This window comes from Lycorma delicatula, chromosome 7, assembly GCF_047948215.1.
Source record: "Lycorma delicatula isolate Av1 chromosome 7, ASM4794821v1, whole genome shotgun sequence".
Taxonomy (NCBI): domain Eukaryota; kingdom Metazoa; phylum Arthropoda; class Insecta; order Hemiptera; family Fulgoridae; genus Lycorma; species Lycorma delicatula.
Window position 1 is genome coordinate 131,521,918 of NC_134461.1, and position 27,330 is coordinate 131,549,247.

Genomic DNA, 27,330 nt, shown 5'->3' on the forward strand with positions numbered 1-27,330 from the left:
TTTCGTAACGGTAAATTAATAATCGATACGAATATTTCTCGTGGCCGTTCCAAAAAAGGGAAAAAGATTTTAGCGTAAACCTAGTTTTATTTATTTTTTAAACGTTAAGGCGTAGTATTATGTTTCATAATATTTTTGTTAATAATTTACCTCGTAAAATTATTTTCCTTTTGTCGTTTATTCATATATTTTTATTAAAGTTATTATATTGCTCTATCAAAAAAATAATTATTTTTATAACGTATTAATTTTATGTTGACCCGCTCCCTGCCGATATAAAAAAGTAAATATTTTATACGGTTTTTTTATCCTTACGATATACTCAGGTTGATTTCTCATAATACTACGAGTTGAACGCTATTTGAAAGTAGATGAAATTATTTTCATATTTAAATACTCGAGGTTCTTTTTCTAAAGGGACGCTCAAGGCGACGATCGCTGGGATTAAAAGACAATACTTTTTTTAATTTTCTCTAAAAATTGGTGTGTTATTTTTCCCATTTTTTCAGAATTAATAAAAAAAAACATTCCGAGTGTTGAAGCGAGTTGTAACTATAAAATTAATTTTACATTTTCTGCTAAAAATGATAGCCTCTAGTTATAAAGAAAGATATTTAGTTCTGTATAAATTTACATATTGTTCCGCGTGCTGGACTCGTTTATAATTTAAGATCGATCGATAATGATTTGTTGAAATATACCGGAGGGGATTTTTTTTTAAATATTAGTGGGAATTTGCACAGCGGTGTTTGAAGATTTGCGGTAAAATCAGAAGTATACCGAAAAGAGTAGTTGAAACATCTGTTTCAAAAGCAGTGTTGTCTGTCGATCGAAATTTTTTTAATATTTCTGTTATTATTTTCCACGATCAAATTGTAAGAACAGCATCGGTTTAGAAAGACGATCGGATTGTCGGAGTAAAATTATAAAGTTAATCTTATCTAAAGTGAAAGAAAGAAAAGAATGATGCTGGAAAACGTCGAACAAAAATAAACAGCCAAAGAAAACGGTGGAAGATGAGCAGTTGGCCGATCGATAAAAAAAGTATGCTAGTAGATATTAATTCGTTACTTCCCTTCCCGTAATTTAGTTTTCCTATTTTTTTTTCTAAACAGAATAAAAGTCATAACTTTTGTTCTTCTGCACCTATCAGCATAAGTCTTTTTTTATTGTTTAACAGTGCTGTGTAATGATCACTTTTAAATCAGATACTACAGAATCATTTTCGTTTTGTTTTTGTCTGAAATCTTTAACTTAATATATAAAAAAAAGAAAGTAATTCTTGTGAAATGCTAATTTTACGTTTCAACCCTTATTTTAAAGGTACGAAAAACCTATGGTAGGTACGGTGACGTATTTCCGTTAATGGTACCGATTGACCGATGCAATATGTACGTACTTTGTATCTTTAACAATAAAGAAATATTTTATTCGTTCTGGTTTCCCATCCCTTATAATTCGTTAATCAGGATCTGTTTTTTAAATAATTAATCTTTTATAAGAAAATAGTATAAAGTTACGTTAGTTGTTTTTATTATTAGCCTACTATTAATATTATTATTATTATTTTTATGAATAATTACTGGTAGAATTAAGTGTTAATCTTTATTAATATTATTATTAATTAAATAGAGTAGCAAAGTCAAATTCGAATATCTTGTTCTCTTTCGCCTTTTTTTTACGGCGAGTCGATTGTTGTTTTATAGCATTATCAGGGTTTCCTGTCCGCCGTTTAGCTTCGCTTAAAGCTTTTAACGTCAAATTAATTTTTAGCTCGCTGGAGCGGTCTAGCGGTTAACTCGTCGTCGCAAATCGGTTGATTTTCGAAGTCGAAGGTACTGAGGTTCAAATCCTAGAAAAGGTTAGCCGTTTTTATTTACGGATATCGGTATACTTTGGTAGTCGGAGTTCGCGAGACCGCACGTCTCAGGAACGGTCAGCCTGAGTCTGTACAAGAGTTCACTTAATTTACACGTCATACATATCATCATCTGATTGGGACGCGGGAGGGTTATTTATTGTTCACCGGTTGAACAGATTGCAACGTACTCGTATACTTAAGGAAAATAAAAACTAAATTAATCTTTGTAAAAAAATAAAAGGCAAAACGCGTATTTTCCCTTAGTTAAGAAAGTAAAAGTATTTATTTAGAATGCGGCAAATTTCTTCTTTTTTTAAATTTGATTAGCGTTATTTATTCTAATCGTTATTAATATTAAATTTCATCTTTTTATTGTTATTATTTATACGATACAAATTCACTGTTACATTAAAGACCGGTTTTATTTTAAATAATAGTTTTTAAGATATAGTTAGAGTGTGTCATCTATAATTTTTAGATGTTATTTATTGTTAATTCCCTGAGGTAATAATTTCAACAGAACAGATAAAACAGGTGTGTGACGATTACAGATTTGTACGACTGTATAATAACATAATGGTTATGTACATTGTAATTTTATTTTCGAGAAAGAAAAGAAAGTTTATAATAATTTGTCGATATATATATGTTCGTATATAGGGGTCGGTGGAGAACCGAGAGTTTGGTCGCTAGTGCCATATGGTAATATTTAAGCCGTTAGAAAATATTCCTGTTTTTAATTTTGTTTTTGTGCGATGAGTTTATTCGTTAGGTGCGCAAAAGAAAAGTATCTACCCGTCTAGATGTTGACCTGTACGGTACAAGGGACTGTATGGTTTTGTTTTACCCCGTTCGTTTGTGCCGTGTTATGTTGTGTTGTGTGTTACATGTAAGAAGCGAGCGACGGTTAAGTTGAAAGAAGAGGTTAAGAATGGAAGAAGGATAACACTGCCCACACACCTGGTATGTTTTTCGGTTCTTCTCTTCAAAATCTTTTCGATCTTCTATCGGTCGTATCCTCAGACGATCTGTCACACGATGCTTAGACCCCCTGTGACCCCCTTATAGTTGTCGGTCCCCTTTAATTCACGTATCGGCCTCGATTGTAGTCATGTGTCGGCGGACTAGGTCGACCGTCCCTCCTCGTTCCGTAGTTCCTTCTCTTTCTGTTAGTCACCGTCTCTCTCTTTTGCCGTAGCCGGGTTGATGACTCCGCGTTCTGTACACTGCCATTCCGCATGCCTACTATATTTCTTCCTCCTTCTCTTCATCATCATCAATCGTTTTCTATACACTGTGCCACTACACTGTAACAAAATCATATGTATATATATTTAATATAAGCCAACATATATATATTCATTGTGTTATTTATATTAAGCTTTTTTAGAATAAAAGAAACAACTAGAATACACCATTTGCATGATACATCTGTCGCGTCGATGACTTATCCTGAAATAAATAAAGTCTGTACGTTTGTTTAAACAAATGACATTCGATATAAAATCTTAAAAAGAAAAATCACGATTACTATTGTTTTGTTTAGTTTGAGTAAGTATTTGACTATTTTTCTTTTAAATTATAAAACTTATTTAATACTACGACGTAAATTATTTTTATTTTGAAAGAAAATAAATTTAAAAAAGATCTTATTTTTCGAATTTTTGAAATGTAGAATTTTTTGTACGTCAAGGTTTATTTTATGAATCTGAGAAATTAATTAAATTATTAATTATTTTTCGGTATTAAAAAAAAAAATGAAATGAATTAATTATATCGTTCTTTTACTCGTTTAACTTGAAGATAAATTTAATATCGATTAATAATCACTGTATCAGTAAACCAGATCGATGTGTAGCGCCTTGTAACACCCACTCGTATCGCTTCATTACTTTATTAGGTAGCTTTCATAAGAAAGCGACCTATTGTAATGGGTACCATATTTCGACTTCCGGAAACCACCGTCAGCTCAAAAGTTTATATATACATTTGTGTGTGTATATATATATATACACACACACACAAATGAAAATATAATATAAGTGAAATATATATATATTTCACTTTCTTATGGACACGATAACTGCCGTAATTTTGCGCCAATCACTTTAAAATTGTTCCTTAAAAATAACTCGTTCCAAAATCTTGGTCGAGTTCGTTAACGGCCAAAATCGGACCATGCGAGTGGAAATGGGGGGGACTTTTTCGAAAAAACAAAATATCGCTATAACATTCTTATTAAGTAAAATATCGGATTAGTTCAAATCCCTACTATTCTTTGGATAAGGACCTAAAAATTATGTAAGTAAAGTTTTTTTGACATCACCAACCATCGGCCCAGGGAGTTGAAAAAATAGGGTTTCGAAGAAAAAAAAAATCGTACCTCCATTAACAGGCACAGTATCGAATAGATTTAAAGTGGTCGTTAGTCTTCTAAACATTTTCTAAAACGTATGTCTGAAACAATTTTTTATATGACCAACCCTTACGGCAAGGGATGACCAAAATATTGCCGAAATCGTTAACAAGATAAGAAACTTGTTGTACGTTAAACATGTCTTATTGACTAAATTTAAAGTTTTTCTTAATTTTAAGGTGGAAATCTTTTTCATCCCCTACTTAGCATCGGTGAAATCTACCTCCGCCTTCCGGCGTGCCGAACGGGATTTTTTAATATAACACATAATTATTTATAAAATTATATAAAGTTTAACATATTTTTTTTTTCATATCCAGAACGTCTGATCGATGTATTCAAATTTGGCATAAGCTTAATTATCAAGATTTTTATTCTTCATATGAATTCGATAGGAGGTTCAATTATCGGACTGGGAGAAGGATTTCGTGGTTGTGCTTTAACAATTTGTATGATTTTCAAAATTTTTAAATATTATGACGTAATCGAAAGATTATTATAACGGAATTATACAAAAATGTTCATCGTAGTGCAAGCTATAACATGACTAAAATTAATCCCCCTCACCCCATTCTGTAGTTATAAATTTATTTTTTTTTTCTTTTTAACTACCGAAACGGATATATTTTTAAGCTTTTGATCCAAACTTGATCTATCAACGTACCTCTAGATAATATATAATGTATCTATGTGATACCTGTATTATAAAATTAAATTTAATTGAAAATAAAAAATAATTTTTTTTGTTATTAAATATTTAAATTGAATATTTTTACGTATGTTTAGTAAAACCTTTTCCCTATTATCGGGATTGTAGGTGATAAAGTTTGGTAAAATCTGAATGACTAATTACCTATCTCGACGCCAAAATTATTATTATTATAACCGTTGTTCTCCAACGATCTCATCAGAATTTTATGCCCTTGAATTTTCATAAAATTAAGTACTTTTTTAATATTTTCTGGGTGAACGCATTTACGTAGAGAATACACCGTAATAATTTGAGTGTCTCGTTGAAGTCCGAGCTTTATTTATCTGCTCATGTCGTTCGAATTATCGGGAGACGTGTTGGCCTTATCAAATGGCTGGCAAGACCTTATCGTTCTTCGCGTGCACGTTCGGTTTTGTATAAGGCTTTCGTACGGAGCTTTCTTGAATACAACACGTGTATTTGGAATCGAAAACGAGATTACTTATCTGAAAAAATAGTAGGGGTCCACGTTAATTCTTTCTATCGGCCGGGGTTTAAATTTAATCTTTTGGATCTCAGTGTCACCGAACTTCGTCAGCTGTTCGATATTCCTACATTTAAAGCCGGAAGGGACTTTTTCGATCTCCTTTTCTTTTATAAACATCTTCACGGACGGCTTCCTTCACCCGCTACTGTTTGTTTGTCTCCTTGTTTCCTCCTATGTCTCTTCATCTTGCAAAACCATTCGATCTCACCTTACGATAGGACTTGTCTCGATCCGGCGTTTCTATCGAGTCAGTTTGAGTTTTTTCAACCTTTTCCACAATTTCCAAAAGATATCTAAGAAGTTTGTTTTAATTATTATTTTATTTTGTATCTGGTTTTCTATCTCTCTTGTTTGTTTTCTCATAGTGTTGACGTCTTGAAATCATTTTTGGGGACTTCCAGCTGTATTTCTTTATTACTACATGGACTGTGCGATCGTGTAACAGGATGTTAGGATAGTTATTTTTCTTTTTCTTGGTAATGTTTTGGCCTGGTGCTGCTTTTGTCAAATAAAGAAATAGAATTATTTATTGTCATTTATATTGTCATTGTACGGGCAATATTTCGGCTGTAAATAATAGATTAATAATAAAAAAATGAAAGAATAATTTTTTTTCCCAATATAAAGATAAATCCTATTACGTTATTTACTTACCTAATAAATTTCTTCCTTTCAGGATTCAAGGAACATTCTATTAACTCTATCTTACATTTCCTATGTGTTTTTTGTCTATATATATATATATATCAGAAAATACATGAATAAGCGTGTCATGGTGATACCATAAAGAAACAAAATTTCCTAAAGAGTTTTTTTACTATTATTATTTTTAAATAACATTAATTTGTATCGTAAAAGGTGTTATATATTTATATAAGGGATTAAACGCTTAAATATTTACATTTTTACACAATTTATATTAAAAAAAGGAAAGGTAGGAAAAACATGGAGTGTTGATTTGAAATCAGCCTAATTAAGTTAACCGTGTTTGAAAGAGCGGTATTACCATGTCGATTTACTTGTGTGGCCCAAACGAATAACATTTTGTGAAATTTTACGAGAAAAACATCAAGTGTTCGTTTTTTTTAACTTTTAATCGATCGTTAATGAATTAGAATTGGTTATTCGATTTTTAATACAATTGTATCCGTTCATTTAATATTCAAACTTACATATATATCGTAAGTAGGACTCTATTTTTCTTTTCTTTTCATTTTTTTATTTATTTATTATTTTTAAACTTTTTCTTTTAAATCTGTTAAATTTCCTACGTTTATTTGGTATTCATTTTCGACTTTCATTAATAATATATTTATTTATATACAGTATATATATTTTGATTTTTTTTTTCTTTAAGAAATCAGGAAAACAACATTTGTTATTGTACGTTCATTTTAAGTGTGTTGTTTTTGTTGTTTTGTCTGATTAAAACGAAACTGGATTAACTCGGTTTTGCTTTTCGTTTTGTCGTTTCTTAAAACGAGTTCAGATGTGTGCGAGGTTACGTTGAATATTTTCAACTACAACACTTTACAGTATTCGATCGATAATTATTTTAATTTTTTTTATCTTTTATTATATTAGTTAAGTAAAACGTTTATAATAATTAAAAAATTAAAAATTCTCGCGATCGTATAACGAATAATTTCGATTTACAGGTCCGTAGAATTATATAAATGCGGTTAAAAAATAAAATAAGATGTGATTTTAATTATATAACTTTAATAACTTAGGTTACACGATTTACGAAATCCATTCGACCAAGATTTCTCGTTTTTATTTGTTAACAAAATGAAATGTTTTTCTATAAGCTTGGATGTAATAATATTCCGTACGTAAAACATATGTTAAAACGGAAGGATTTTATCTGTAAACATTTGATCGTTCGAGAATGTACTCGTATTTGTAATCGCTCCGAGCGCGTAATGCACTTGCATAACATTTCAGTATCTTCACTATATACGAGTATAACGTGTCACAAATCTTACGTTATTGAGAATTTTTTTCTGTTTTAATCGATAAACGATAGCTGTTTTTATACGGTTACTTGATTAGGGTTAAAAAAAGTTAACCTGCGTTGCGTATCGGTTTTTAAAAAGTTCAAATTTCGAGATACGTACGATATTATTATCTAAGATATTATATACTAAGTCAGATATTACAATTTTGGCGGATGGTTTTGCCGTATTACTGTCTTCAAAAAAAACATAAGTAGAAAAGTTTAATTATTCCATTAGAATCGTCAGTATTTTCTGCGTAAAATGGACAAATTAACACCCGGGTATTGGTTTCTTTCCTTTTTTTCTAGTCTATTTGAAAAGAGAATAAAAACACAATTTTTCAGTCGATTTTCGGAAAAGTAAGACTTAAGACTGCTAAAACAAAAAATTTCGGCGATAAAAATTTTATATTCAAAAATATTTTACGTTTAATCCTCCATTATCGCTCTGCTACCTACCGGTTCGATTAACAAATTTTTAACGCGCCTACAATTTTATTCAAATTTTTTACAGAGGAAGCACATTTCGGGATCCGATGGATGTTTTGAAATAAATTTGGCATCGTTACTACCGTCAGTTCACAACGAATTTGATTAAAACTATTTGTAACCGAATTAAAACGATAGAGACGCTTGATGGACGTAGATTTGAAACTATTTTACGAATTAAAAAGGCGTACGTGGAACGTCAGTTCTCTTGTTCAAGTACAGTCTGCGGTGCATTATGCAGCTGCAGTTTATTATTAACTTGTTTACAAATTTGTCAGGATATTACAGTATTGTTCGTTCAAATCGTGTCTACTTTAAAAAAAAAAGTCTTGTGTTCATTTTCTGTGTGTTCTGTTTTGATTGTGATGTACTATGTGTACGTATAAAATTCTTAATTTATTAATACAGTCTAAAACTTTTCAAAGATCGTTTTAAAAAAATTATTCAAACTGAAAAAGTAAGGTTTACATAAATTATTTAAAATCTGAATCGCCCGGTGTTTTACCTGCTATAAAATTTTATTTATTTGTTTGAGATAATCAAAACTTTAAAAAACTTTTCGCACACGAATTATTTCAAATTCATTCGCAGCACAATAAAACTATCCCCGTTTGATAGAAGAAGGAATTTAAATTTGATTTTTCAAAAAATATTCTACGAAAGTTGTTTACAATTATATTTGCTATTTACGTAACGCCTTGTAAACGCACCTTCTGCAAGTAAAGAAATCAAAAAACAGTTGTTCCGCCCCCTTTAAAATGAAAAATTAACACGGTAGAAAATTTATTTCAGATTTTATTTTCGCGAATCGAAACTTCTTTTTATTAAAGTGTATCCTTAGTACATAATTAAAAAAAGAGAAATAGATTAAATTGTTCCCGATTCTTTTTCCCTTCATCTTCTGCGATTAAATGACAAATGTTTTCCATCAAGAGGTCTGCCTACCGATCAATAATTTATTTATTTTTTTAAATTCATATATATTTAATGGTAGACCATTTTATGAATTATGTAATATAATATAAAGTAATTTACATGTCGTTTCTGTTCTACCGTTTTAAATGTTGTATTTATTTGTATTTTGAAGGACAGATTAAACTCGTTTTGTGTTTTTCTAGTTTAATAAAAAAATCGTTAAAATATTTCATTGGTTTATATATATATATATATATATATATATATATATATATATTATTGCGGTTTTAATTAATTAAATTATTAATATTTAAAAAAAGAAGCTTTTCAACAGACTATGCAATTTTTAATTAGGTTTGTTACGTTTTTAATGTAGACTAATATGTAATAAAAATTAATTACGTGTATTCTATCTGATTTTATTGTTTTGCAAAGAAAAGAAAAAAACAAAAAAAATTTTTTTGTTTTTTCTAAAGTATGCGAACGTATTAAGGAAATCGTTTTTGTAATAAATGTTGTTTTTTTAATTAAGGGATTATTCTTAAACGATATTTACTTTTAATTTGCGCGTTGTATTTTTTTAAAATTTTAATTGTTTTTTAACCTTATTAATTAATTTAATTCGCGCGTTTAAATTTAAGTCGTTTAAAAAATTTTAATTTATTTTCGAGACTTACGTTCAGTGTTCTGCGGGACTTTCTTTTATTAACGCAAGGGGCAGGGTCTTATTGTACAGTTAAAAACAAGACGGCTCCCGTTAAGTAAAATGAGGAACGGTTTTAGACGCGTACGCTTCACTGTTATCGTCGGTTTGGTTAGGTCCAGCGACCGTATCTGCTAAATACGTTTCTGACATCAGCCTTATTCTACTAAAGTAAATAAGCTTATGTTGTTAGCTTACGGGTAAACGGGTGAAAATACATTGAAAAATACTTTTTTTGTTTATTTGTACGGTATTATTTCTGATCCTCTAAAAAATATACGCCGATAAAACTTTTGTTAGATGAAACTCCCTCGTCGTATTATTTTTTTTTTTCATTAAGGTACACGTTTTGAACGCGGTTGTAATTTCTCTTTACTGTCGAAGAAGGATTCACAGAATCCATTCGCTTTTAATAGATTTACGTAAAAAGGTAGGAATATTGTCCAATTTGTACAGACTAGAATGCAGGAGATTAAAAAAAAATATATATATATTTTTATTAATAGTTTTTAGACTTTATATAAGCCACGTTTTTTATATAAGTTAGCGTAGAAGTAGGTTCTCACCTGATACGGCCGTTATATGTTGCTTAACCAAATCTAGATAGTATGCGATAAGTATAGGTCTAGTTACACGGTCGTTAATGTTCGTATAAATAATCTTGTTTCAGTGCCGTGAACGTATAATCCTTTACCGATAAAGATTACCCTGATCTGTGACGTTTTTGAAAATTGAAACTTTGAATTAAAGCGACTTTTATACGCTTCTTTTTCTCTGGCGAACGAGAAATACATTTTTAGAAAATACGACCATGACGGTCTAAAGTATTATAAATAACGTAATAAAAATTCCTCAGATTAAAAATACTACAAACCATTTCTTTTGTTATGAAGTAAAATGGTCTCGAACCCCTTTACGGGTTACGGTAGACCAGACCGTAACCGTTCGAACAAGTCTGCCTATGATTTTGTCAAATACCGCAAATTTAATGATCGTAAGTGATCTTATGAAACGCGAGTCACTCTACGAAAAACCGATGATAACCGTTCTTAAAATCGCTAACATCCTTTAACAGGATTATTAAGGAAAATGAGGATTGTAGTTCTTTCTCGTCGCTTTCTTCGCTGATCCGTGTATACTATCGCTATGCCGAACTCACCGAAACGTAGGCGTTATTCATCCTTACGAGCGACTTTTTCACTTCATTTACTGCGGGGACGGTTGTATATAAAGAAGCATTTAGTATTCTCAAGAGAGATCAACCCGTTGTGTACCTCGGATAATTATACTATGAGAAAAACGGATAATGTAGTTCGTTGTCCCTTTCTGCTTAAAAAAAATGCTTTGCTTTGGTAGGAAACGAGCCGGCTTGTCAAAGTAAAGTTATGTTCGAGGAATAAATTTTATAAAACTAATCTCAATGGAGGCGTATTTTATATTTTTTTTTTTGTAATTTTTTTATTTAAAATTGCACGCGAATAAAATATTAAATATAGCACCCTTTGAAATTTATCGAGGGATGTATATTTAGTATACATCCGATGTATTAGATGTCATTTAGTATACAACCTTATTCTTCTTTATCGACTTACCCCTAAAGCGTTAAGATTTTAATATAAATATATTTGTAATATTTTAAAAGGTTAAAACTTTAAAAAATAAAATAAAATAAAATTAGATAATTTAAGAGAAATATGATAGAGGAGTAAAATAATGCCGTTCTTGATTTCTTCTTCTAATCTTAAAGAAGGGAGTTTAAAGTTCTATATACGAAGGTCATTCAATAATTAAAGAAACGACGGGAAAAAATTATTATTTATTCAACGACGATGAAACCGATGATACTTTTCAACATAATCACAGGCTGCGTTAAGGCACTTGTCCCACCTTTCTATCGGCTTTCTTATTCCAATAGTAAAGAATCGTTCACTTCGGTGTCTGAATCGTTCTTGACCCGCTTATTTTTCTCGAACTCGGTGCCTCGTAAAATCTGTTTGTGATGACCAAACAAAAAAATCTGTCGATGGAAAATCGGGAGTAAGGTGAATGTAGCAACATTTCCTGACTCGACTTTGAGTAGCTTCCTGTGTTTTTTAGCGTTACATGTACGGGTATTATCATATTCTTCTGAATTATGCCTTTCGAAAGCGAACCTCAATGTTTCTTCCTTATTTCGGGTTTCATTTTATTTTCTAGTACTCGCCGTCGATTGCACCTTGTTCTTCCAAATAATCGTACTAAATTGAGCCTGTGCAGTACTAAAACACCGGTAATATGATACCATTTCATCCTCTGTATGGATACCGGCTGAAAAGGACGAGACAAAGCATCATCACGACTTATTGTGTTATCTACAAAAGCATTACATTTTCTGCTAAAAACCGTCGTTTAATTTCCGAACAAATGTGTTTGTGACCCGCTTTGCTCTCAATCCGCGGTAATTCAGCTTATCGTGGGTAATAGATCGGTACTCGCACTACAAATCTGAGCGATTTCCCAAAATTTTAAGCGCATATCCTTGCTGATAAGATCGATCGTTAATGCGATTTTGCAAAGCGTCAATGGAACCTTCCACCGGTCTTCCTCTACGATGGAAACCGTTGACGTTTGTTCTGTTCGTTCCACTTATAAAGATTTGAACGGATAAATATACTTTTTACCGTACCGTTTCAGCATCCGCGAATGAATTTCAGCCGATTCTACGCCTTCATAAAATAAACATCTTTTCTCAGCTCGCTGTTCTTTCACTGCACACGTTTTAAGCTGAACCAACATTTTGAAATAAACAAAAGAGGTTATACTAATGAAAATTCCTTTCGAATTCCTGATATTTTCTACGTCAGGAATATGCCGACTTGAACATCAGACAGATTTAGTTTATTGTATTTAATAGTTTTTTCCGTTGATACCATACGACTCTAATTATTTATCGACCTACCTTCGTACAATGCGAATAGTTTTAATCTGAATTTTGACGGACCATATTCCGTTCCTTTACTGTTACCCTGACTGTATCGTAGTAATTCTTATAGTGAATATTGCAAAAACAGCAAATGTTTATCGAAAACTATCCGTATGAAAATTAAGAAGCAAGCTCTTTTACGCAAAAGGGCTTTTTATAAAGATTTATAGTTTTAAATTAATAATAAAATATATATTATTTTGAGAAATTTGAATATTTTTATAGTAGTGAAAAGTGCAAAATTTACGATTAAATGTGAACAAAATATATACTAAACGGTCGCCTCGGTTTCTGTTACAAATTCTTATCCTGTGAAGGATTTCTACATTACGTTTTTACATAATTGTGGCTTTTAAATGTTGGAATTAAACGCTCTAACTACTTTTGGAATCGGTATACTTTGTTCCTACTCATCGGGATGGTCTAGTGGTGAACACGTCTTCGCAAATCAGCTGATTTGGAAGTGGAGAGTAACAACGTTCAAATGCTAGTTAAGGCAACTGCCTTACCTAGCATTTGAAAAGTAAACTACTTTTATACGGATTTGAATACTATATCGTGGATACCGGTGTTCTTTGGTAGTTGGGTTTGAATTAATCACACATCTCAGAAGCGGTCTACCTGAGACTGTACAAGACTACACTTCATTTACACTCATACATATCCTCGTTCATCCTCTGAAGTAATACCTGACGGTGATTCCCGGAGGCTAAACAGGAAAAAAAGACTCTCGACGGAAAAAGTGAAGTATTTGATCGCAGATCGAAGCGACCGATCGACGTCTCCGTTTTGTGAATCTCTCGCCAAATAATTTAATGATTTTATTGATTTGGTGATTTTTTCAGCTAATAATTAAGATTTCATTTTTATTATCTGGTGACTCTGATTATATAGGATTAGATTCAGCCACTTTTTAATATTGTCGGTTAACATCGTGCAGTAGCTCTTCGCATTGACCGTAACTGAAGTACCTTAATCGTTCTAAAAAACATGCAACCCGATTAAAAGCCGCACCATTCACTTGTGGGTAGAAACATCGTTCTACAAGTATTTTAGCGTCTTCGTAGCTTCACATACGGCAATTCTATTTATTTATGAACTCGTTCGTTTGGAAACGGCGTCGTTACTAAGAATGATTTTTTTTTTAACTCGGTATTACCTGATGGCATTTTTAATACCCGATCGATTAACGCACCACGTTAAGGCACCGTCCGCGGTTCCGATTATTGCGTCAGCCTCACTTTGTAGGCTGATCTTTATACTAATTGCTGATGTTTGAGATTCCGAATTGTTGTGAACGTCTTAGAATCGACAGAACTGGGTTTTCGGCTGATCTGACTATGTTTGATAGACTTTCATTTCGGTCATTTTTCTAAAATTTAGCTGCTAGTTTTAAGTTTACTGTACAAGACGATGCTTCATTACGATCGAAAATAACACGAAATTTATTTTTGTATTTGTTTATTTATTTATGTATTTGTAGTGCGTGTTTATCATTTTTTTGAGTTGTTTTTATACCGTTCCATTTTTATTTTCTGTTGTTTTTAAATTATATTTAAATAAAACGTCGGTATGTCTGATCTTTGAAAAATATCGTGGAATTCAAAATGAACGGTCTTAATTCGTTGTTGCTCGACCAAATTGCCTTAAAATATGTGGAAAATTGAGAAAAATGAGTTTATGTTTGGTCCCGTAGATACTGTTTTTGGGGATTTTTATATTGTCTTACCGTCATCAATTAGCTTCTTTTATCTTTTGTATTGCATACACCGGTATAATAAAAAAAAATAATAAGTATTTCAGGATTAAAGAATAAAATCATTCTTAATTTTTGTTTTGTTACACATTATTATTATTAATTATTTCTTACTTATTTTTCTTATTGTATTTTTTACTTAAAAAATCACCCCTAGGAAATAGTTTAAAACAATTATTATTAAACATCTTATATCACGTTGTACTTTATGATTTTGTTTAATTCATAAATTAAATTAAATTTTTTATATGTTTAATTCATAATATAAGTTTAATATGGGATAAATTATATATATATATATATATATATATATATATATATATATATATATATATATATATAAAACGATATAAGTAGCGCAAATAAAACCGGTTCTATTTGAGAAATTGCAGTTAGCTGTAGTTTCTGATTGAAAATTAATACGTAAAACTAATAATTATAATCGGTGTCCTTTTTTTCCTCTTTTTTTTGTAATGTTTATTCAGTAAAGAATGCCGTTATTATTTAGCGATGTTATTTTTTTATTATTAAGCGGTTGTAACGTTATTGAAAGCTCGTGTCATTTATTTAATCTTTAAATTTATTTTTTATAAGGAAAGATTTAATAATTTAAAATTGTTCTGTGTCTTAATTAATTATTAATAAAGCGTGTTACAAAATGTTTAATAATAAAGACTGTATTTATTTAACGACGGTGTTTTATTCATTTTTAATATTATTTTATATCGGTTTCCAAGAGATATTTTATTATAAATTTAAATAGTAATGTACATGTGTACTTTTAATTTATTTTCTTTTTTTTTAATATCTTAATGAAAAACGTATAAAAGAATTTACTGTAGGTCGTTCCTTCATACTGATGTTAATTCTTCGGTGAAGATATATCTCGCCGTCTTAAAAAAATATATTTGAAAATAGTCGTTAACAGCTTTTACTCGCTGAAAAATAATACGGGTAAAACTTTTTATCGATCTTTGTTTTCCTTTCGTCCTTTAAGCTTTATTCCCTTTCTTTTGGTTTATTTTTTTAACGTTTATTATCTTTACTCGGTGTTGTATCGATGTACTACGTCGTTCTGATATCAAAAGTATTTTCGATTGAAACAGAAAAATTTAATCGGAAAACTTGTTATGAAAACAAAATTATTTTTACTTATAATTTTTTACCTCCTCAGCTCGATACCTTACATCCTTAGTATACCTTACATCGTTTTCTTGTATTCATTCCTTTTGTTAGATGATCGAAACACAGATTTGCCTCTCTTTGTAAATTGCAATTTAAACGATTTTAATTAAAACATAATTAAATAAATATATAAGAAAACAAATATAAAAATTTGTTCAAAGCCAAAAAAAAAACTTTTGAAAATAAAAGAAACCAAAAATTATGAAATCCCTAAATAAACTATAAATTCAAGTAACGACTGAAAACTTAAAATATCTTATAGAAAATTCGGAGCGGACAACGTTGTGCCAGAAACGCTGAAATATTTGAAAAGAAGAAATAAGCGCGGAAGCGGAAGAAAAACTGTCCAAAGAAATACAGGAAATTCAATGCAAATTCAAAAAGAATGGAAAAACGATTTAAAATTCGTAGTAAAACAATAAATATAATAAAAGAAACATCGACAGAAACGTTTCAAAATTCAAACATCGAGATGAATTATCAGATCGTTTGAAATAAAAACCGTATAAGACAAGACGATGGACTTCCCCGACACAATTCAAGTGTACCTTTGAAAAGCGGAGAGTGGACGGATGAAATTAAAAACCTAAGCGTTTCAAAGACGGTAAAACTAGGGACAAGATCTAAAAGACTTGAAATTGTTATTTTGGCTTTTGCAAATGATTTTGTACTTTTAGGAAAAAAATAAAAGGCAGAACAAAAACTCCAAATCTTAGGAAAACATACAAATAAATACGATTATGTATTTCACGTAAAATAACGGAATGGGTCTGTCCAACGGTCAAATTAAAACGATGAAATTAAAGAATTAGAAAACCCAGTAAGTAAATAAATTCACGGACTAGGAAGAGAAGGAATAAAAGCTAGAGTATGAAAAGTGGAAATACCGTATCGTTTAATCGGAAACCTGTAAGATAAAAAATGTATATCTATAAAAGCCAATAAAAACATTAAAAAATAATATGCCTTTCAGAAGTCTTATACGGTTCGAAACGCTACAAACATTCTCTAGCAAAAATATTAGCAGAATTGAAAATGAATCCGCAGCAAAATATACGGTCCGGAACGTAATGACGATGTGTACCGAATAGAAGTCCGGAAGAGTTATATCAAAAAATTGAAAATATCGAAGCGACAATAAAAATTCTACGGATATCTATTTAGAATAAACAGTAACAGACTGACGAAAAACCTTTTAATTTTATTAATGAAAAGAAAAAAACAAATCGGTTCGATCAGATCGAAAAACTAAACTAAACAAAAATTTTATATCTAAAAAACATATTTTTAAGAAATCGATGGATGAAACCAAGTCTCAAGAGAAAAATAATACCGAAAACACCGCAAGTGGAGCGAGCAAATAGGATAAAGCAAACGAAGACTCATTATCTCTGGGAAAATTCCGGGAAAAGAAAAAAAAATACGAAAAAAGGGAACGACGATGGCCTGAAGTTAAATAATAAAAAAAACCTCTTATTTTCTCATTACTGAGGCTGTTTTAGTTGTTATTCCCTTCCTGTTTGGAACCGATTCAAAAGAAAGTGGAAATTTTAAGAATTCGTAATTTGTATTATTTTTTTACTTTTTAGTTATTTTTGTTATACGTATTGTTTTTAGTTTATTATCTTGTATAAATTTGTTTAGTTTACATTCTATATGCCGATTATCGTGAAATTATTTACGGACGATACGAAACATTATTCGGTTTATTTATAAATTTTCATCGATACGCTATGATAATTAAGTTGACGTACGTCAGAATTTGTTCCGGTCTGAACATTAAATAAGTTAAACGTAAATGAATGTAGGTTTTTATACAGTCTCTTGTTTTTTGGTTTCATTTTTTTATCTTTTGCGTTAACGATGATTTATTAATGTTAAGTCTTATTAATTTTATATTTAAAGTTTAAATATCGATCGATCGATCGAATTAACGCATTACAACTCTGTAACGGCCGTTAAAAAAATAGTATACGACAAAAAAATATTAATTTTTTGACAGATCTATTTTCACGAAATTTATACTTATTTTAATAAAAAAACTAAATATAAACGTACACCTTCTTTTTACTTTTTTATACAGTAAAAACTGTTGAAAAAATTGTTTACAGTAAAAATTATTATAACACCATAAAACAAACGACAAACCGTTCTGACAAAATTGATTATTTAACTCCATTTTAATCGGTAGAAAGTAAATTTATATTATATAGTATTAAAAAAATACCAGCTGTAATAATTGTTGGAAACGAAATTCCACGAAGGCATTTTTCGTTTTCTAGTTTCAATTTATCGTGACATATTTGTCTAAATATTCAAAATTTTGGGAAATCGAAAAAAACAATGTACTTTTTGGCTTGTTGAAAGCACCGAGCGAAGAAATGCTTCTAAACATACGTAAAGAGTTTCTTTGCAAAGTACAACCTGTCTGTTCTTTTATCGGCTTTAACAGATGTAAAGCGATCGAGATACAATTTGAATACAAGTAAAGTTGCTTTCTCTAAGAGCGATAACGTTAATTATTCGGTCAGTCTCAGCCGTGAAGGTGTTGCTCGTAGATTTAATGTCACCTAAATTTTAGAGAAACCGCTTCACTTCTGTCTTTTCTTAGCTTAGCTTGAGTTGATTATTATTCTTGAGAATCGCTTATACGATTTATATTAATATCAATTCGCCTACGTTTCGGTTAAGATAAGGCATGTCGTAAATACGCTTATTTATGCTGCATATTTTCATCTATTATAATAATAATATAAATTAAATAATTAATTTAAGAACGATCCGTGTTCAGTCATTTTCTGAAACCTTATTATTTCAATTAAAATTTTAATGTAATGTCTTTGAATAAGGTTTTTAATAATCCAGTAACATAACACCAGAATTATAAGAATAGCATTTTTGTATCGTTTAAATTATTATGTTTGAATAATTTTGTTTTTATAAAACTTTTTGTTAATTTTGAAATTACTGTAAAAAAATTTCTTAAATAATTATTTCTAACTAAACTATGTTCATTTAATATATATCAATAATTTATTCAGATCAAAGAGTGGTCTTAAATGTTTTAAATTTAGTGATTTTTGAAGAAAACTGTTATGAATAAAGAAAAAGAAAGATTGAGTGTTTTGGAAAAACTAAAACACTCAACAGTTTTTTTGTTTTTTTTTAATACGACGGTATTCTCGTGATTTATTTATTTATTTTTTTAAATTTATGTACTGTCATTTTATAGCTTTTCAATAGCACGTGTAGATGAATGCGCGCGCGCATACACACACACACACACACATAATACATATATATATTTTTTAAATCGCAAAACACTTGCATCCCCATCCTCCGAAGTGTAAAATTTAAATTAACAGATTCTAAATTACCTCATTTATGTTTGGTCTTTGGTTGTCAGGGGAAACGTGAGGTGAATTGATCTTTGATGGTTTTTGATGGCAAGTTTAAGTCGTAAAGTGGTTTGCGTTATCTTTTTTTCTTTCTTTATTTAAGGTTTGGTTCCAAGGTATACATTTTTTTCTGAATAACGTACCAGGAAGTGGTAAATTTAAATTCGTTAAAAAAACCTGTCGTTTGTTTTTTTCTATTTTTTTTTTTTTAACCGGTGTCATTGTATATGTACGTACACATTATATATATCTCTATTCTTTTTCAACTTATTATAGATGTATCGTTCGGTTTTCGAATATCTATGTTTTTCGTTCGATCCTTTCTTAAAGTTGGTTTTTTGTATCTTTATATACATTATTTTTTATTTATTTATTTTTTAAATCGTTATTATAATATTGCATCAGCATATATATATCTTTTTGTAGTTTCTGTATAGAACTCGTTCTATATATTAATAGAAAAAGTCAGAAAAATGTAATTTAAAATAAAATGTATATAATTTGGCTCTTTAATGATCTGGATTTTGTCAGAACGGTTTGTCGTTCATTTTATGGTGTTATAATATGTAGTTTAAACCTAAACAGTTTTTACTGTATGAAACAATAAAATAAAAGGTGTAATTTATATTTTATTAAAACAAATATAAATTTCATGAAAATATATCTATTAAAAAAAAATTACTGTTTTTTTTTTTGTGTCATATATATGAATTTTTAACGTTTTTATTTTACACGGCACTTGTAGAGGTGTAATGCGTTAATTCGACGAATCGATATTTAAACTTTAAACGGTCTTGAATTTAAAGTTTAAATACTGATTATTTTTTAATGCGGTTTAAGGAATAATATTTTCCGGTAATCGATAAAGTATATTTACAGTGGATAAAAATATTTTACAATATAAGTAAGCTTCTTTTTACTTATTTTATTTTTATTTTTTACGGTTTTCGTTAGACGAAACGGGAGGTTCGTATGTAGCATGCTCTGATTTTAAAAGAATAAGATAAAAAATATTTTAAATAATTTTCTTTAAAAAGAAATCGTTCAATGTACTTTAGATCAACAGAAGAAAAGTAAAAATTTGTAACCTCATATACGATTTAAGTTTAAGATATTTTTTCTCCTCGGCCCAAGGTTCGGCGGGCCTTACGGTTTACTATTCGATGCCGGTCTCTTAAATTCCTTGTAATATTTTCTTTCCGTCACTTAATCCGTGAACTCTAGATGCTCTCGCGGACATCTCAAGACTAGGACCGATGCACTCGTTTGTGTTCGCTGCGACTGCCGATTAACGGTACACCACATCTTTTTGGACTACGTTTCTTATACGGCATTGCGTCGGAAATTTAAATTAGGTACCAACATCGGAAATATTTAAGAAACAATATGACGATTTGTCCTACTGTTTCGTAAGACGGTGCATGTGTATTCAAATATTTAATTATTACTGTAATATTTCTCGTATATTTATGCCGTTTGGCATATCCCAAAAGATAATTTTGTTGTTTTAAGTTAGATTTTTAACATTGTATTTCATTTTGGTTTTATTTCGCCTTTAGCTGCGACGTAGGCGCTTTACATCTGTGCTGTACTGTATGAGGAATATTTTTCGTTATGATATTGCGCGTTTTAATTGTCGATTATATTTGTTTTATAATATAATTGTTAATATATTTGTTTTATTATATTGTTTAATTTTGGTGTTATTAACTTAAATTGTTTACTGTAGTAAAATTGTTTCCGGGCGCTGATAACAATACTCGGTTTCATGCAAAAAAAAATGAATCGGGGACTGTGCCTTCTAACCGTTCTTTGATTAAACCCTCTACCGACACAATAAACCGGCTGGAATTTCGGAGCAAGTGACCGATCATACTTTTTACTTTTCGTCGATAATAATGTTCTTTTTTCGCCCGTTCTTGTTAGTACCTCCTCGTTTTTCGCTCTATCTACCCAAGAAACCTTTAAAATTCTTCTCCTATATCGCATCACAGAAGCTTCAAGTTTATTTTTTTCCGTTTTTCTTAGGGTACCTGTATCGGAGGCGTATATACAAATTCTCCAGATTAGGTTTTTCAGGAGGTATTTCTTTATTATCTGAGTAAATACTCTTAGACGCCGTTACACTTCTCTTTCTGTACAGCGGTTTTTTTATTCTGCGGTATTCTACTTTAACATTTATTTATTATGTTTCTTCCGTCTGATGAAATATTACTTTCCAGGATTTCAATGTAATAGTGCGTGTTAGTTTTTCCTTTTTCTAACCTTACCTCAGCTTTCTGCTTTCCGTTTCCTAATTTGTTTCTTCCGTTTATTTTCGCATTTATTCTTTAAAATTATTATTTTTTTATCGTCTAAGACGGCTTATAGTTGTGCTTCAATATCGTCGGAAAATTAAATGGTTCTTAAGTACTCTCTACCTATCTTTACCCCGTTTTAGCCGGTTTCTGAAAATTCTTTCATTAATTCGATATATAAGTTGGACAATAAGGGTGAGACGATCCGCTTTCTTGACTTTTACTTTTTGATAGTTCGGCCTGTAGTCCGTCTTGTACAAAACTTTTTATGATTTTCATATAATTGTAGTAGGATAATTATTCGATATCTGAAATCTCTTTTTATACTTAATATTTTAAACGTGGTCTTCCGATCGACTAAGGCTTTTTCAGTATCGATGTATACTATCGCAACCTCTTTATACATTCGTAAAATGTTTTTAGGTATAATACGTACCGGCTGATAAGATTTTTATATAATTTTTCAGCCGATTTCTATGTCGAGAGTTCTAAGGTTCAAAAGCAGTATAAGCAGTTACTTTTATACGGATTTCAATATTAGCTCGTGAATACCGATGTTCTTTGGCTGTCGTGTTTCAATTAACTACACATCTTAGGAACGGTCGACCTGAGACTACAAGACTACGCTTCATTTACATTCATACATATCATCCTCAGAAGTAATACCTTACGGTGGTTGCGGAGGCTGAACGAAAAAAAGAAAGAGGGTATACAACGTAAGCTTGAGAACAGTTTCCCTCATCATTCCTCGGGTTTATCTGAAGCCGAATTGATTTTCTTGTTAGTTTTCATCTGTTTTCTTTTCTATTTGGTAATAGATGATTATAGTTCATATTTTAGAGACGTGTGACGTACGCCTCAAAGTTGAAAATGTTGTATTCTTCACATCGCCTTGCGGTGCCAGTCACGGGGGTGCAAATCGTAATTAAGATTTAGACATTTTATTAACACTTCGGTATTGAAATTTAATTTACTGTTATGTAGTACCTATTTATTCTATAATAACATACGGATGAATTTGTTGTTACGTTTTAGCGATATAAAAAAAAACTTCAATTCGCAGTTTGAAAGAAATATTTTGACTTTATTAAAAGAAAATATGTTCGATAATTTGCTGGAAACGTTTTTATTACGAGTGAATCTAATATGTTTTATTTATCAATTAACCTTTTTGTTATTGTTACTTTACAACAATTTATATATATATATATATATTTCCCATACTACATGATCCTTTCCTGGGTCCTTTATTTATAATATACCAATCTGTTTCGTTTTTAGTGACATCTTTTTCACCGATTTGCCTTATTACAAATAGATTTTATCTGTTCACCTGCTGATCAGTGTTCTTGTCGTATTTTAGTATATTTTGTCGCCCTTATATTTTTTTGTTGTCCATTCTTCGCTTTTTTTAAAGCATTATATTCTTGTATGTTTCGTGAAATCTTAAATGTACGTTTTTCTGTTACCGAATTAAATAGTTTTTATAAAATGTATAATTCATTTATTCTACTACAGATTAACCGCTCGATTACACTTTCTTTTGAAAGTTGAATTTTTGCAATATATGAAAAATGTCGACATGACCGGAATTCAAATCCAAAATTTTTCGGATAAGAGAAATAGGCGCTACTGTATCGGCACAGAGATCGGCGAAGTAATACTTTTTACGGTTATTAACCGAAAATTGTCTTATTAATGGTTTATAAATAAGATCGACGGTTTAAAATTTCATGCAAATCTAGAGACGAGAGAAGGTTTCCCTTAGAAAAGCCGGAAATTGTTCTCGAATGATTCTTTAGTATTTGAAAGTAAATTAATTTTGCTGATTTCTGTTTACGCTAGAATACATATTAAGCCGTGCAAAATTTTGGTTCGCTAATATGATGTACTTTAATAGACACGTGTATCGTATCGAGCAGCGGTTTTAGTGTGATGGACGTCCACTCCCTGGAAGGGTTTTCGGATGGGTTTGTTTCCGTAGATGTCCGGTACTTCTTTCGGTAGAAAATGATGTATTTATTATCCATTCGCTTTGCTTATCTTTCATATTGTTCCGTTTTTCTTCAGATTGTAGATTTAGGTTTGACGCTTCTGAATCTATCCGGCGAAGAGATTTCTAAAATTACGAGCATGTTTGTGGTTTTTTTGAGTGCGGTTCTGCGAAATACAAATCCGATTGCAATAAAAAAAGCTCATCCTGCGGGTGAAATGCTGGACTTATCCCTCTTAATATGTAAAAATATATGATAATGGAGATCGGTTTAACGTATCCGTTGTTTTTTTTTTGTCTTTTATAAAACGTAGGTCTTATTGAGAGGAGATATCATTAATTAGAATTATCGGAGAATTATTTATTACCAGGAAATAAGTGTCGAATTATATAGACGTGTATGTTTTATAAAAATCGATGTAAACTAACTTTGACTTAAAGTTAAAAATTGAAACTGAATTAAATTCGGTTCTATTTTAATATGAATTTGTAAATACAAATGCGATTACTAATGTCACATCGTTGTGGGCGATGTACGGTACTGTAGTAAAATCTTATTTCCCGGTAAATTGTTTTACGAACAACAGTTCAGAAGAGCGGTCTATATAGTCTTTGTTTTTACGTCAGACTACTTTTTTCTGTTCCCAACGGTTAATTTTATTTTTCAAATGTAACCTTTTTTACATCTACACCTAAACTAATAACGGTTAGTTTTAATTATAAATTTATGTATTCATCTCATTAAAACGAATTCAATTTTTAACCTTTTTTTTATATCTCCCTGACTGAAATCGCTACTATTTTAAAAGAACCGATGGCTGGAAAACCCCGTTTCTCAAAAAAAGACGTTCAAATTTTGTTTGGACAGTGCCGAACGATTGATTATCAGACAAATCTGCATTCTTTGTGTGCATTTCGCACGGGTGTAAGGTCAAACGCGGTTAAAAGGTATACGTAAAAACTTAAAGGGTCATTATTCTTAGGTTTTTATCATAATTTTCTGAAAACAGATTTCAGTACTGAAATGAAACACGATCGAGGGGAAAAAACATTTTTCATTATGAAGCTATCGACTGATATTTTGTGTACAGGTATAGCTCGACTAGCTTTAGTTTATTCGTGGAATTTCTTTCTTTAAACTAAAAAGTAGTACGAAATTAATTTTGATGCGACCGTGCTTACGAATGTGGTTTCTGTAATATAAATACACTTACGTGTATTGAAGATTTATATTAGAAATTAACGCGTGTTTTTATGTATTCAATGGCACTTATTGTTCTTTATCTGTTTATTTATTTTAAGAACTGTTACTTGTAATTTTTCTCTGTATTATAATAGTAATAATAATTATGAGTCATAATTTCTAATTATTTCTTTTTTTATTTCTATTCTTTCGTTCAATTTTTTTTATCTACAACAATGGTTATTGTTTTGCAATTTAAATTGTAAATTTTATAACAATAAAATATTGTTTTTATTATTGGAAATTGTTATTCTATTACTATTATTATTATTTTGTTTATTATTATTATTATTGCTTTTGTTTTTATTGTAGTCAAGCTTATTTTTTCAAAAATTTTTAAGAAAAATTGTGTTATCATAAAATATGATGATATTCGTATATTAATTTATTAGCGTATAAATTTCCATTTAGTGTTACTCATGCTCTTATAAAAGTTCAAAAGATTATTTGTGTAGCAAAATTACACTTTTTTAAGATGTAACTTATTTTATTATTACTTTTAAGTTTCTTTTAGAAAGCAGACGTATTAGGATTTGTAAAGTAAAAGTACGATTTTATGTATGAAGTAGTTGTAATAGGGTTTGTTATTACTCTTCCGAATCGACGGTAAAACAATCGATTTAGCCTTCACTATCGATAAGATATTGATTGAATCGATTATTATGCAATGTAAAAGCAAATTTATATGTTTTAAAATAATGTGAAGTGCTGTTACATCTGATTATCGTGGGATGAAAACACGTGCTATTTTTAAGCTTCTCTTAAAGTAGGTTTGATAAAAAAGTTATAAACAAAAGTTTTTTTTTTGCATTAGAGGCTAACTTAGAAACACTTTTAGATAATTAATTCTTTATATTTTTTTTATATTCTTTTTCAAGATTTTTCATTTTCTTGGCACGCGAATTTTTCTCTTTTCCGACCATTTTTTTCTTTTATTTTCCTTCCCGATAATTTTTCTTATTTGAGTTTATTTTTATTTTTTTTAATTTAGCTTTTTTATTCGTTCTCTGGAGATGTCCGTAAAAGGTAACTCGTCTTTTTCTGATCCGATTAGTTTTTATTTTAGAGCAGAATTCGTGGATTTCTTGATCTCAAAACGTAATCTCTGTTTCAATTTTGATTGGACCTAAATTTTTTTTTAAGACTTCTCTATTCCTTTTCAAGATTTCGTAATAATTTACAACCGCGTAAAAATAACTCCGAACCTTTTGGTTTGTTTCCTTTTTATTTATTTTTGAATCCCAAATATTTATTGAGATGTGACAATAAAATATTTTTAAATGTACGTATAAATTTTTTCACGTAAGGTTTCTTTTACTTGATGTTTAAAAAACCGTAGTATTAGAAAGTATTCTAAGTTTTCTAGGAAAAAATATTTGTAAAAAAACAGTCGTTTCTCGGTTTTATTTTTGTCAGCACTCTTAATTTTTTTGGGGGATGATTAATTCACCGTATAAGCTGGAAGCTTGCGCCTGGAAATATTAAATGTAAATTTTGTAGCGTATGAAAAACGTCTGTCTGACCGAGATTCAGACCCGGGACCTCCGGATGAAAGGCCGAGACGCTACCTCTACTTCCCCGCGGAGTTCGGCAAATATTCTGGGGATCCTCAAACGTTTACGAAGATATGAATTTAAATAAAAAATTAAAAGTAAATAAATAAAATGTGATTTTGAAAAAATCGTTCGACATACGCTTTTATAAGTCCTACTTTTTTATTTTTTTGATATCGTGAAATTCCCTTGGATAATTTCTAGGAAATCATCGATTGTCAATTTTAGAGATTTATTCTAAGTACGGCTCGCTTAAAAAAAATAGTTTTTTAATATCATTTTCAAAATGTCCTGGCTTCGCGAAGGGATCTCGTACTTGTTTGTGCCCATCAATAAATTGTAAAGTGTGAATTAAATATCGATTATCATCGAGTTTAAATAAGTGAAGTTTTATTATTATTATTAAAAAGTAGATGTAAAAGTTGAGAAGGTATAACTAAAGCTATTTAAAATTTTTAATTATTATTAAAGTCTCTATATTATAATATTATTGTAAAAAGAAAATCTTGAAATCGTTTAAATTTTAAAAAGTAAATCAAATTCTTTTTTTGTGATACAGCTAAATCAAAGTATATTGTAAGCTCGGATCGGCTATCGCTACAAAAAAATGTTTTATTAATCGAAACCTTACCAAAAGAAATAATAAGGATAATGATAATAAGGGTATTCGATTTCAGTTAAAGATAATTATACCCATACCGTAAGTGGTGATTTACGTTTTGTATAATTTACGTATAATATTGTGTACGAATAATAGCCGTTGGCGATATTGAGGTCTGTTAAAATTTTAACGGACGGGAATTTTGTCCAAAAAATTAATATTCTCATTACTATCTCGACGTAAAAATATGTCACGAAATGTACTATCCAAGTTGTATCGTGCGCATTAAAAAGTGATTTTTGCATTTTTTTTCTTTTGCTAAATTTGATGGGTTTTGAGTCGACTGAATTCAATTAAAATTATAGCTGCAGGTTATTTAATAAAAACTTGATCTGTTACAATTAATTATTTAAAAATTGTCGATTCGGTTATCAGACGTTATTAAAACGTAAAGTAAAATTTATCATCATTATTTTTAGATTGTTATTCGATTTGAATTTATATGTATAAATCATTGCCGGTTTGTTTTTTGTTTAATAGAAAGTTAAAGTTTTACTGACAACTGTTTATGACGAGAATTTAAATTTAATTATCAAGGTTAAAGGAACGATTAAAAAAAAAAACAACAAAGAAAAAACACTATTCGGTATTCTTAACGTATTATAAACGTTCGTTACGCCTACTTCCCCCCTGTATAACTTCCTTCAAGCGTTTAAAGTAT

The 27,330-nt window shown here is 30.0% G+C and overlaps 1 protein-coding gene and 1 long non-coding RNA gene across 2 annotated transcripts in view; one reads left to right on the plus strand and one right to left on the minus strand.

The window, feature by feature from the left end:
* Positions 1 to 27,330, plus strand: part of bs (serum response factor blistered) — a 339,616-nt gene that overhangs the window by 193,076 nt on the left and 119,210 nt on the right. The window lies entirely within an intron of this gene.
* LOC142327943 (uncharacterized) overlaps positions 1 to 27,330 on the minus strand; it is a 98,925-nt gene that overhangs the window by 65,071 nt on the left and 6,524 nt on the right. Inside the window, exon 2 of the long non-coding RNA XR_012757129.1 lies at positions 2,822 to 3,168. This is a non-coding gene — a long non-coding RNA (uncharacterized LOC142327943). The remainder of the gene's footprint in view (positions 1 to 2,821; positions 3,169 to 27,330) is intronic.